A 14,162-nucleotide genomic window follows, 5' to 3' on the forward strand; every position below is an offset into this window, starting at 1 on the left:
AAAACGCTAGCTAAAGTGGCTGGAGTTGTAAATATTATCAGTATTCTGGTCATTTCCCTGCTTTCAACGGGTAATGTCAGTGATTGAAAACGGCAGGGTATGTAGTAATAACCAACTTACATTTATTTCAAGTGTTTATTACAAGATTTTAATCATTCCTGGAAACTCTAAATGCGTATTTTAAGAGTTATACCACAATTAGAGAGTTTTTTAGTAGCATGTGATGGAACCGTCAGGATATTAACTGATTCAACAAAAAGACGCTAGAGAATTTCGGCCTCAATTGTAAACATAAGGAGTATAGTCCTCACTTACAGTCTTTCTACACTAATCTTGAGCTGTATAAATATGAATTCCTAATATTTGAAAGCAAATTCAAGTGAAAATGCTCGGTAAAGTGGCCGGAGTTGTAAATATTATCAGTTTTCTGGTCATTTCCCTGCTTTCCACTGGTAATGTCAGTGATTGAAAACGGCAAGATATGAAGTAATAATCTACTTACTTTTTTCAAGTGCTTATTTCAAGTTTTCAATCATTTCTGGAAACTCTAAATGCGTATTTTAAGAGTTATATTACAATTAGACAGTTTTCTTACAAGTACATACTGGAACCGTCAGGATATTAACTGATTCACCAAAAAGACGCTAGAGAATTTCGGCCTCAATTGTAAACATAAGCAGTATAGTCCTCACTTACAGTCTTTCTACACTAATTTTGAGCAGTATAAACATGAATTCCTAATATTTGAAAGCAAATTCAAGTGAAAACGCTCCCTAAAGTGGCCGGAGTTGTAAATATTATCAGTTTTCTGGTCATTTCCCTGCTTTCCACGGGTAATGTCAGTGATTGAAAACGGCAGGGTACGTAGTTAGAACCTACTTACTTTTATTTCAAGTGCTTATTACAAGTTTTAAATCATTTGTGGAAACTCTAATTATGTATTTTAAGAGTTATACCACAAATAGACTTTTTTCTTACAAGTATGTACTGGAACTGTCAGGATATTAACTGATTGACCAAAAAGACTCTAGAGATATTCGGCCTCAGTTGTAAACATAAGCAGTATAGTCCTCACTTACAGTCTTTCTACACTAATTTTGAGCTGAGTAAACATGAATTCCTAATATTTGAAAGCAAATTCAAGTGAAAACGCTCGGTAAAGTGGCCGGAGTTGTAAATATTATCAGTTTTCTGGTCATTTCCCTGCTTTCCACGGGTAATGTCAGTGATTGAAATGGCAGGGTTTGTAGTAATAATCTACTTACTTTTCTTTCCAGTGCTTATTACAAGTATTAAACCATTTCTGGAAACACTAATTGCGTATTTTAAGAGTTTTACCACAATTAGACTGTTTTCTTACAAGTATGTACTGGATCCGTAGGATATTACCTGATTCAACAAAAAGGCGCTCGAGAGTCTCGGACTCAATTGTAAACATAAGCAGTATAGTCCTCACTTACAGTCTTTCTACACTAATTTTGAGCTGTATAAACATGAATTCCTAGTATTTGAAAGCAAATTCAAGTGAAAACGCTCCCTAAAGTGCCCGGAGTTGTAAATATTATCAGTTTTCTGGTCATTTCCCTGCTTTCCACCTGTAATGTCAGTGATTGAAAACGGCAGGGTATATATTAAAAACCTACTTACGTTTATTTCTAGTGCTTATTACAAGTTTTAAATCATTTCTGGAAAGTCGCAATGCGTATTTTAAGAGTTATACCACAACTAGACAGTTTTCTTACAAGTATGTACTGGAACCGTCAGGATATTTACTGATTCACCAAAAAGATGCTAGAGAAATTCGGCCTCAATTGTAAACATAAGCAGTATAGTCCTCACTTACATTCCTTCTACACTAATTTTGAGCTGTATAAACATGAATTCCTAATGTTTGAAAGCAAATTCAAGTGAAAACGCTTGGTAAAGTGGCCGGAGTTGTAAATATTATCAGTGTTCTGGTCATTTCCCTGCATTCCACGGGTAATGTCAGTGATTGCAAATGGCAGGGTATGTAGTTAGAACCTACTTACTTTTATTTCAAGTGCTTATTACAAGTTTTATATCATTTCTGAAAATACTAAATGCGTATTTTAAGAGTTATACCACAATTAGACTGTTTTCTTACAAGTATATACTGGACCATTCAGGATAATAACTGATTCACCAAAAGAGGCTAGAGAAATTCGGCCTCAATTTTAAACATAAGCAGTATAGTCCTCTCTTACAGTCTTTCTATACTAATTTTTAGCTGTAGAAACATGAATTCCTAATATTTGAAAGCAAATTCAAGTGAAAACGCTCGGTAAAGTGGCCAGAGTTGTAAATATTACCAGTTTTCTGGTCATTTCCCTGCTTTCCATCTGTAATGTCAGTGATTGAAAACGGCAGGGTATATATTAAGAACCTACTTACTTTTATTTCTAGTGCTTATTACAAGTTTTAAATCATTTCTGGAAACTCGCAATGCGTATTTTAAGAGTTATACCACAACTAGACAGTTTTCTTACAAGTATGTACTGGAACGGTCAGGATATTTACTGATTCACCAAAAAGATGCTAGAGAAATTGGGCCTCAATTGTAAACATAAGCAGTATAGTCCTCACTTACAGTCTTTCTACACTAATTTTGAGCTGTATAAACATGAATTCCTAATATTTGAAAGCAAATTTAAGTGAAAACGCTCGGTAAAGTGGCCGGAGTTGTAAATATTATCAGTTATCTGGTCACTTCCCTGTTTTCCACGGGTAATGGCAGTGATTGAAAACGGCAGGGTATGTAGTAAGAACCTACTTACTTTTATTTCAAGTACTTATTACAAGTTTTAAATCATTTCTGGAAACTCTAATTGCGTAATTTAAGATTTATACCACAATTAGAGAGTTTTCTTACAAGTATGTACTGGAACCGTCAGGATATTAACTGATTCACCAAAAAGACTCTTGAGAAATTCGGCCTCAATTGTAAACATAAGCAGTATAGTCCTCTCTTACAGTCTTTATACACTAATTTTGAGCTGTATAAACATGAATTCCTAATATTTGAAAGCAAATTCAAGTGAAAACGCTTGGTAAAGTGGCCGGAGTAGTAAATATTATCATTGTTCTGGTCATTTCCCTGCTTTCCACGGGTAATGTCAGTGATTGCAAACGGCAGGGTACGTATTAAGAACCTACTTACTTTTATTTCAAGTGCTTATTACAAGTTTTATATCATTTCTGAAAATACTAAATGGGTATTTTAAGAGTTATACCACAATTAGACTGTTTTCTTACAAGTATATACTGGACCATTCAGGATAATAACTGATTCACCAAAAGACGCTATAGAAATTCGGCCTCAATTGTAAACATAAGATGTATAGTCCTCTCTTACAGTCTTTCTATAGTAATTTTTAGCTGTATAAACATGAATTCCTAATATTTGAAAGCAAATTCAAGTGAAAACGCTCGGTAAAGTGGCCTGAGTTGTAAATATTATCAGTTTTCTGGTCATTTCCCTGCTTTCCACCTGTAATATCAGGGAATGAAAACGGCAGGGTATATATTAAGAACCTACTTACTTTTATTCCTAGTGCTTATTACAAGTTTTAAATCATTTCTGGAAAGTCGCAATGCGTATTTTAAGAGTTATACCACAACTAGACAGTTTTCTTACAAGTATGTACTGGAACCGTCAGGATATTTACTGATTCACCAAAAAGATGCTAGAGAAATTCGGCCTCAATTGTAAACATAAGCAGTATAGTCCTCACTTACAGTCTTTCTACAAAAAATTTTGAGCTGTATAAACATGAATTCCTAATATTTGAAAGCAAATTCAAGTGAAAACGCTCGGTAAATTGGCCGGAGTTGTAAATATTATCAGTTTTCTGGTCACTTCCCTGCTTTCCACGGGTAATGTCAGTGATTGAAAACGGCAGGGTATGTAGTAATAATCTACTTACTTTTATTTCAAGTACTTATTACAAGTTTTAAATCATTTCTGGAAACTCTAATTGCGTATTTTAAGAGTTTTACCACAATTAGAGAGTTTTCTTACAAGTATGTAATGGAACCGGCAGGATATTAACTGATTCACCAAAAAGACTCTCGAGAAATTCGGCCTCAATTGTAAACATAAGCAGTATAGTCCTCACTTACATTCCTTCAACACTAATTTTGAGCTGTATAAACTTGAATTCATAATGTGTGAAAGCAAATTCAAGTGAAAACGCTTGGTAAAGTGGCCGGAGTTGTAAATATTATCAGTGTTCTGGTCATTTCCCTGCATTCCACGGGTAATGTCAGTGATTGCAAACGGCAGGGTATGTAGTTAGAACCTACTTACTTATATTTCAAGGGCTTATTACAAGTTTTATATCATTTCTGGAAATACTAAATGCGTATTTTAAGAGTTATACCACAATTAGACAGTTTTCTTACAAGTATGTACTGGAACCGTTCAGGATAATAACTGATTCACCAAAAGACGCTAGAGAAATTCGGCCTCAATTGTAAACATAAGCAGTATAGTCCTCACTTCCAGTCTTTCTACACTAATTTTGAGCTGTATAAACATGAATTCCTAATATTTGAAAGCAAATTCAAGTGAAAACGCTCGGTAAATTGGCCGGAGTTGTAAATATTATCAGTTTTCTGGTCACTTCCCTGCTTTCCACGGGTAATGTCAGTGATTGAAAACGGCAGGGTATGTAGTAATAATATACTTACTTTTATTTCAAGTACTTATTACAAGTTTTAAATCATTTCTGGAAACTCTAATTGCGTATTTTAAGAGTTTTACCACAATTAGAGAGTTTTCTTACAAGTATGTACTGGAACCGTCAGGATATTAACTGATTCACCAAAAAGACTCTCGAGAAATTCGGCCTCAATTGTAAACATAAGCAGTATAGTCCTCAATTACATTCCTTCTACACTAATTTTGAGCTGTATAAACATGAATTCCGAATGTTTGAAAGCAAATTCAAGTGAAAACGCTCGGTAAAGTGGCCGGAGTTGTAAATATTATCAGTTTTCTGGTCATTTCCCTGCTTTCCACGGGTAATGTCAGTGATTGAAAACGGCAGGGTACGTAGTTAGAACCTACTAACTTTTATTTCAAGTGCTTATTACAAGTTTTAAATCATTTGTGGAAACTCTAATTATGTATTTTAGGAGTTATACCACAAATAGACTTTTTTCTTACAAGTATGTACTGGAACTGTCAGGATATTAACTGATTGACCAAAAAGGCTCTAGAGATATTCGGCCTCAGTTGTAAACATAAGCAGTATAGTCCTCACTTACAGTCTTTCTACACTAATTTTGAGCTGAGTAAACATGAATTCCTAATATTTGAAAGCAAATTCAAGTGAAAACGCTCTGTAAAGTGGCCGGAGTTGTAAATATTATCAGTTTTCTGGTCATTTCCCTGCTTTCCACGGGTAATGTCAGTGATTGAAATGGCAGGGTTTGTAGTAATAATCTACTTACTTTTCTTTCCAGTGCTTATTACAAGTATTAAACCATTTCTGGAAACACTAATTGCGTATTTTAAGAGTTTTACCACAATTAGAGAGTTTTCTTACAAGTATGTAATGGAACCGGCAGGATATTAACTGATTCACCAAAAAGACTCTCGAGAAATTCGGCCTCAATTGTAAACATAAGCAGTATAGTCCTCACTTACATTCCTTCAACACTAATTTTGAGCTGTATAAACTTGAATTCATAATGTGTGAAAGCAAATTCAAGTGAAAACGCTTGGTAAAGTGGCCGGAGTTGTAAATATTATCAGTGTTCTGGTCATTTCCCTGCATTCCACGGGTAATGTCAGTGATTGCAAACGGCAGGGTATGTAGTTAGAACCTACTTACTTATATTTCAAGGGCTTATTACAAGTTTTATATCATTTCTGGAAATACTAAATGCGTATTTTAAGAGTTATACCACAATTAGACAGTTTTCTTACAAGTATGTACTGGAACCGTTCAGGATAATAACTGATTCACCAAAAGACGCTAGAGAAATTCGGCCTCAATTGTAAACATAAGCAGTATAGTCCTCACTTCCAGTCTTTCTACACTAATTTTGAGCTGTATAAACATGAATTCCTAATATTTGAAAGCAAATTCAATTGAAAACGCTCGGTAAATTGGCCGGAGTTGTAAATATTATCAGTTTTCTGGTCACTTCCCTGCTTTCCACGGGTAATGTCAGTGATTGAAAACGGCAGGGTATGTAGTAATAATCTACTTACTTTTATTTCAAGTACTTATTACAAGTTTTAAATCATTTCTGGAAACTCTAATTGCGTATTTTATGAGTTTTACCACAATTAGAGAGTTTTCTTACAAGTATGTACTGGAACCGTCAGGATATTAACTGATTCACCAAAAAGACTCTCGAGAAATTCGGCCTCAATTGTAAACATAAGCAGTATAGTCCTCAATTACATTCCTTCTACACTAATTTTGAGCTGTATAAACATGAATTCCTAATGTTTGAAAGCAAATTCAAGTGAAAACGCTCGGTAAAGTGGCCGGAGTTGTAAATATTATCAGTTTTCTGGTCATTTCCCTGCTTTCCACGGGTAATGTCAGTGATTGAAAACGGCAGGGTACTTAGTTAGAACCTACTTACTTTTATTTCAAGTGCTTATTACAAGTTTTAAATCATTTGTGGAAACTCTAATTATGTATTTTAAGAGTTATACCACAAATAGACTTTTTTCTTACAAGTATGTACTGGAACTGTCAGGATATTAACTGATTGACCAAAAAGACTCTAGAGATATTCGGCCTCAGTTGTAAACATAAGCAGTATAGTCCTCACTTACAGTCTTTCTACACTAATTTTGAGCTGAGTAAACATGAATTCCTAATATTTGAAAGCAAATTCAAGTGAAAACGCTCGGTAAAGTGGCCGGAGTTGTAAATATTATCAGTTTTCTGGTCATTTCCCTGCTTTCCACGGGTAATGTCAGTGATTGAAATGGCAGGGTTTGTAGTAATAATCTACTTACTTTTCTTTCCAGTGCTTATTACAAGTATTAAACCATTTCTGGAAACACTAATTGCGTAATTTAAGAGTTTTACCACAATTAGAGAGTTTTCTTACAAGTATGTAATGGAACCGGCAGGATATTAACTGATTCACCAAAAAGACTCTCGAGAAATTCGGCCTCAATTGTAAACATAAGGAGTATAGTCCTCACTTACATTCCTTCAACACTAATTTTGAGCTGTATAAACTTGAATTCATAATGTGTGAAAGCAAATTCAAGTGAAAACGCTTGGTAAAGTGGCCGGAGTTGTAAATATTATCAGTGTTCTGGTCATTTCCCTGCATTCCACGGGTAATGTCAGTGATTGCAAACGGCAGGGTATGTAGTTAGAACCTACTTACTTATATTTCAAGGGCTTATTACAAGTTTTATATCATTTCTGGAAATACTAAATGCGTATTTTAAGAGTTATACCACAATTAGACAGTTTTCTTACAAGTATGTACTGGAACCGTTCAGGATAATAACTGATTCACCAAAAGACGCTAGAGAAATTCGGCCTCAATTGTAAACATAAGCAGTATAGTCCTCACTTCCAGTCTTTCTACACTAATTTTGAGCTGTATAAACATGAATTCCTAATATTTGAAAGCAAATTCAAGTGAAAACGCTCGGTAAATTGGCCGGAGTTGTAAATATTATCAGTTTTCTGGTCACTTCCCTGCTTTCCACGGGTAATGTCAGTGATTGAAAACGGCAGGGTATGTAGTAATAATCTACTTACTTTTATTTCAAGTACTTATTACAAGTTTTAAATCATTTCTGGAAACTCTAATTGCGTATTTTAAGAGTTTTACCACAATTAGAGAGTTTTCTTACAAGTATGTACTGGAACCGTCAGGATATTAACTGATTCACCAAAAAGACTCTCGAGAAATTCGGCCTCAATTGTAAACATAAGCAGTATAGTCCTCAATTACATTCCTTCTACACTAATTTTGAGCTGTATAAACATGAATTCCTAATGTTTGAAAGCAAATTCAAGTGAAAACGCTCGGTAAAGTGGCCGGAGTTGTAAATATTATCAGTTTTCTGGTCATTTCCCTGCTTTCCACGGGTAATGTCAGTGATTGAAAACGGCAGGGTACGTAGTTAGAACCTACTTACTTTTATTTCAAGTGCTTATTACAAGTTTTAAATCATTTGTGGAAACTCTAATTATGTATTTTAAGAGTTATACCACAAATAGACTTTTTTCTTACAAGTATGTACTGGAACTGTCAGGATATTAACTGATTGACCAAAAAGACTCTAGAGATATTCGGCCTCAGTTGTAAACATAAGCAGTATAGTCCTCACTTACAGTCTTTCTACACTAATTTTGAGCTGAGTAAACATGAATTCCTAATATTTGAAAGCAAATTCAAGTGAAAACGCTCGGTAAAGTGGCCGGAGTTGTAAATATTATCAGTTTTCTGGTCATTTCCCTGCTTTCCACGGGTAATGTCAGTGATTGAAATGGCAGGGTTTGTAGTAATAATCTACTTACTTTTCTTTCCAGTGCTTATTACAAGTATTAAACCATTTCTGGAAACACTAATTGCGTATTTTAAGAGTTTTACCACAATTAGACTGTTTTCTTACAAGTATGTACTGGATCCGTAGGATATTACCTGATTCAACAAAAAGGCGCTCGAGAGTCTCGGACTCAATTGTAAACATAAGCAGTATAGTCCTCACTTACAGTCTTTCTACACTAATTTTGAGCTGTATAAACATGAATTCCTAGTATTTGAAAGCAAATTCAAGTGAAAACGCTCCCTAAAGTGCCCGGAGTTGTAAATATTATCAGTTTTCTTGTCATTTCCCTGCTTTCCACCTGTAATGTCAGTGATTGAAAACGGCAGGGTATATATTAAAAACCTACTTACGTTTATTTCTAGTGCTTATTACAAGTTTTAAATCATTTCTGGAAAGTCGCAATGCGTATTTTAAGAGTTATACCACAACTAGACAGTTTTCTTACAAGTATGTACTGGAACCGTCAGGATATTTACTGATTCACCAAAAAGATGCTAGAGAAATTCGGCCTCAATTGTAAACATAAGCAGTATAGTCCTCACTTACATTCCTTCTACACTAATTTTGAGCTGTATAAACATGAATTCCTAATGTTTGAAAGCAAATTCAAGTGAAAACGCTTGGTAAAGTGGCCGGAGTTGTAAATATTATGAGTGTTCTGGTCATTTCCCTGCATTCCACGGGTAATGTCAGTGATTGCAAACGGCAGGGTATGTAGTTAGAACCTACTTACTTTTATTTCAAGTGCTTATTACAAGTTTTATATCATTTCTGAAAATACTAAATGCGTATTTTAAGAGTTATACCACAATTAGACTGTTTTCTTACAAGTATATACTGGACCATTCAGGAAAATAACTGATTCACCAAAAGACGCTAGAGAAATTCGGCCTCAATTTTAAACATAAGCAGTATAGTCCTCTCTTACAGTCTTTCTATACTAATTTTTAGCTGTAGAAACATGAATTCCTAATATTTGAAAGCAAATTCAAGTGATAACGCTCGGTAAAGTGGCCAGAGTTGTAAATATTATCAGTTTTCTGGTCATTTCCCTGCTTTCCATCTGTAATGTCAGTGATTGAAAACGGCAGGGTATATATTAAGAACCTACTTACTTTTATTTCTAGTGCTTATTACAAGTTTTAAATCATTTCTGGAAACTCGCAATGCGTATTTTAAGAGTTATACCACAACTAGACAGTTTTCTTACAAGTATGTACTGGAACGGTCAGGATATTTACTGATTCACCAAAAAGATGCTAGAGAAATTGGGCCTCAATTGTAAACATAAGCAGTATAGTCCTCACTTACAGTCTTTCTACACTAATTTTGAGCTCTATAAACATGAATTCCTAATATTTGAAAGCAAATTTAAGTGAAAACGCTCGCTAAAGTGGCCGGAGTTGTAAATATTATCAGTTATCTGGTCACTTCCCTGTTTTCCACGGGTAATGGCAGTGATTGAAAACGGCAGGGTATGTAGTAAGAACCTACTTACTTTTATTTCAAGTACTTATTACAAGTTTTAAATCATTTCTGGAAACTCTAATTGCGTAATTTAAGATTTATACCACAATTAGAGAGTTTTCTTACAAGTATGTACTGGAACCGTCAGGATATTAACTGATTCACCAAAAAGACTCTTGAGAAATTCGGCCTCAATTGTAAACATAAGCAGTATAGTCCTCTCTTACAGTCTTTATACACTAATTTTGAGCTGTATAAACATGAATTCCTAATATTTGAAAGCAAATTCAAGTGAAAACGCTTGGTAAAGTGGCCGGATTAGTAAATATTATCATTGTTCTGGTCATTTCCCTGCTTTCCACGGGTAATGTCAGTGATTGCAAACGGCAGGGTACGTATTAAGAACCTACTTACTTTTATTTCAAGTGCTTATTACAAGTTTTATATCATTTCTGAAAATACTAAATGGGTATTTTAAGAGTTATACCACAATTAGACTGTTTTCTTACAAGTATATACAGGACCATTCAGGATAATAACTGATTCACCAAAAAGACTCTCGAGAAATTCGGCCTCAATTGTAAACATAAGATGTATAGTCCTCTCTTACAGTCTTTCTATACTAATTTTTAGCTGTATAAACATGAATTCCTAATATTTGAAAGCAAATTCAAGTGAAAACGCTCGGTAAAGTGGCCTGAGTTGTAAATATTATCAGTTTTCTGGTCATTTCCCTGCTTTCCACCTGTAATGTCAGTGAATGAAAACGGCAGGGTATATATTAAGAACCTACTTACTTTTATTCCTAGTGCTTATTACAAGTTTTAAATCATTTCTGGAAAGTCGCAATGCGTATTTTAAGAGTTATACCACAACTAGACAGTTTTCTTACAAGTATGTACTGGAACCGTCAGGATATTTACTGATTCACCAAAAAGATGCTAGAGAAATTCGGCCTCAATTGTAAACATAAGCAGTATAGTCCTCACTTACAGTCTTTCTACAAAAAATTTTGAACTGTATAAACATGAATTCCTAATATTTGAAAGCAAATTTAAGTGAAAACGCTCGGTAAATTGGCCGGAGTTGTAAATATTATCAGTTTTCTGGTCATTTCCCTGCTTTCCACCTGTAATGTCAGTGATTGAAAACGGCAGGGTATATATTAAGAACCTACTTACTTTTATTTCTAGTGCTTATTACAAGTTTTAAATCATTTCTGGAAACTCTAATTGCGTATTTTAAGAGTTATACCACAACTAGACAGTTTTCTTACAAGTATGTACTGGAACCGTCAGGATATTTACTGATTCACCAAAAAGATGCTAGAGAAATTCGGCCTCAATTGTAAACATAAGCAGTATAGTTCTCACTTACAGTCTTTCTACACTAATTTTGAGCTGTATAAACATGAATTCCTAATATTTGAAAGCAAATTCAAGTTGAAACGCTCGGTAAATTGGCCGGAGTTGTAAATATTATCAGTTTTCTGGTCACTTCCCTGCTTTCCACGGGTAATGTCAGTGATTGAAAACGGCAGGGTATGTAGTAATAATCTACTCACTTTTATTTCAAGTACTTATTACAAGTTTTAAAGCATTTCTGGAAACTCTAATTGCGTATTTTAAGAGTTTTACCACAATTAGAGAGTTTTCTTACAAGTATGTAATGGAACTGGCAGGATATTAACTGATTCACCAAAAAGACTCTCGAGAAATTCGGCCTCAATTGTAAACATAAGCAGTATAGTCCTCACTTACATTCCTTCTACACTAATTTTGAGCTGTATAAACTTGAATTCATAATGTTTGAAAGCAAATTCAAGTGAAAACGCTTGGTAAAGTGGCCGGAGTTGTAAATATTATCAGTGTTCTGGTCATTTCCCTGCATTCCACGGGTAATGTCAGTGATTGCAAACGGCAGGGTATGTAGTTAGAACCTACTTACTTTTATTTCAAGGGCTTATTACAAGTTTTATATCATTTCTGGAAAGTCGCAATGCGTATTTTAAGAGTTATACCCAAATTAGACAGTTTTCTTACAAGTATGTACTGGAACCGTTCAGGATAATAACTGATTCACCAAAAGACGCTAGAGAAATTCGGCCTCAATGGTAAACATAAGCAGTATAGTCCTCACTTCCAGTCTTTCTACACTAATTTTGAGCTGTATAAACATGAATTCCTAATATTTGAAAGCAAATTCAAGTGAAAACGCTCGGTAAATTGGCCGGAGTTGTAAATATTATCAGTTTTCTGGTTACTTCCCTGCTTTCCACGGGTAATGTCAGTGATTGAAAACGGCAGGGTATGTAGTAATAATCTACTTACTTTTATTTCAAGTACTTATTACAAGTTTTAAATCATTTCTGGAAACTCTAATTGCGTATTTTAAGAGTTATACCACAATTAGACAGTTTTCTTACAAGTATGTACTGGAACCATTTAGGATAATAACTGATTCACCAAAAGACGCTAGAGAAATTCGGCCTCAATTGTAAACATAAGCAGTATAGTCCTCACTTCCAGTCTTTCTACACTAATTTTGAGCTGTATAAACATGAATTCCTAATATTTGAAAGCAAATTCAAGTGAAAACGCTCGGTAAAGTGGCCGGAGTTGTAAATATTATCATTGTTCTGGTCATTTCCCTGCTTTCCACGGGTAATGTCAGTGATTGAAATCGGCAGGGTATGTAGTAATAATCTACTTACTTTTATTTCAAGTACTTATTACAAGTTTTAAATCATTTCTGGAAACTCTAATTGCGTATTTTAAGATTTATACCACAATTTGAGAGTTTTCTTACAAGTATGTACTGGAAACGTCAGGATATTTACTGATTCACCAAAAAGACTCTCGAGAAATTCGGCCTCAATTGTAAACATAAGCAGTATAGTCCTCTCTTACAGTTTTTCTACACTAATTTTGAGCTGTATAAACATGAATTCCTAATATTTGAAAGCAAATTTAAGTGAAAACGCTCGGTAAAGTGGCCGGAGTTGTAAATATTATCAGTTTTCTGGTAATTTCCCTGTTTTCCACGGGTAATGTCAGTGATTGAAAATGGCAGGGTATGTAGTTAGAACCTACTTACTTTTATTTCAAGGGCTTATTACAAGTTTTATATCATTTCTGGAAATACTAAATGCGTATTTTAAGAGTTATACCACAATTAGACAGTTTTCTTACAAGTATGTACTGGAACCGTTCAGGATAATAACTGATTCACCAAAAGACGCTAGAGAAATTCGGCCTCAATTGTAAACATAAGCAGTATAGTCCTCACTTCCAGTCTTTCTACACTAATTTTGAGCTGTATAAACATGAATTCCTAATATTTGAAAGGAAATTCAAGTGAAAACGCTCGGTCAGGTGGCCGCAGTTGTAAATATTATCAGTTTTCTGGTCATTTCCTTTCTTTCCAAGGGTAATGTCTGCGATTGAAAACAGCAGGAAATGTAGAAAGAATATACTTACTTTTATTTCAAGTGTTTAATACAACTTTTTAATCGTTTCTGGAAATTCTAAATGCGTATTTTAGGGTTTTACCATCATTAGAGAGTTTAATTACAAGTACGTACTGGAACCTTAGGATATTACCTGATACACCAAAAAGTCGCTAGAGAAATTCGGCCTCAATTGTAAACATAAGCAGTATAGTCCTCACTTACAGTCTTTCTACACTAACTTTGAGCGGTATAAACATGAATTCCTAGTATTTGAAAGCAAATTCAAGTGAAAACGCTAGCTAAAGTGGCTGGAGTTGTAAATATTATCAGTATTCTGGTCATTTCCCTGCTTTCAACGGGTAATGTCAGTGATTGAAAACGGCAGGGTATGTAGTAATAACCAACATACATTTATTTCAAGTGTTTATTACAAGATTTTAATCATTCCTGGAAACTCTAAATGCGTACTTTAAGAGTTATACCACAATTAGAGAGTTTTTTAGTAGTATGTGATGGAACCGTCAGGATATTAACTGATTCACCAAAAAGACGCTAGAGAATTTCGGCCTCAATTGTAAACATAAGGAGTATAGTCCTCACTTACAGTCTTTATACACTAATCTTGAGCTGTATAAATATGAATTCCTAATATTTGAAAGCAAATTCAAGTGAAAA

This window comes from Myotis nattereri (genome assembly GCF_964212035.1).
Source record: "Myotis nattereri genome assembly, chromosome: 8".
Lineage (NCBI taxonomy): Eukaryota > Metazoa > Chordata > Mammalia > Chiroptera > Vespertilionidae > Myotis > Myotis nattereri.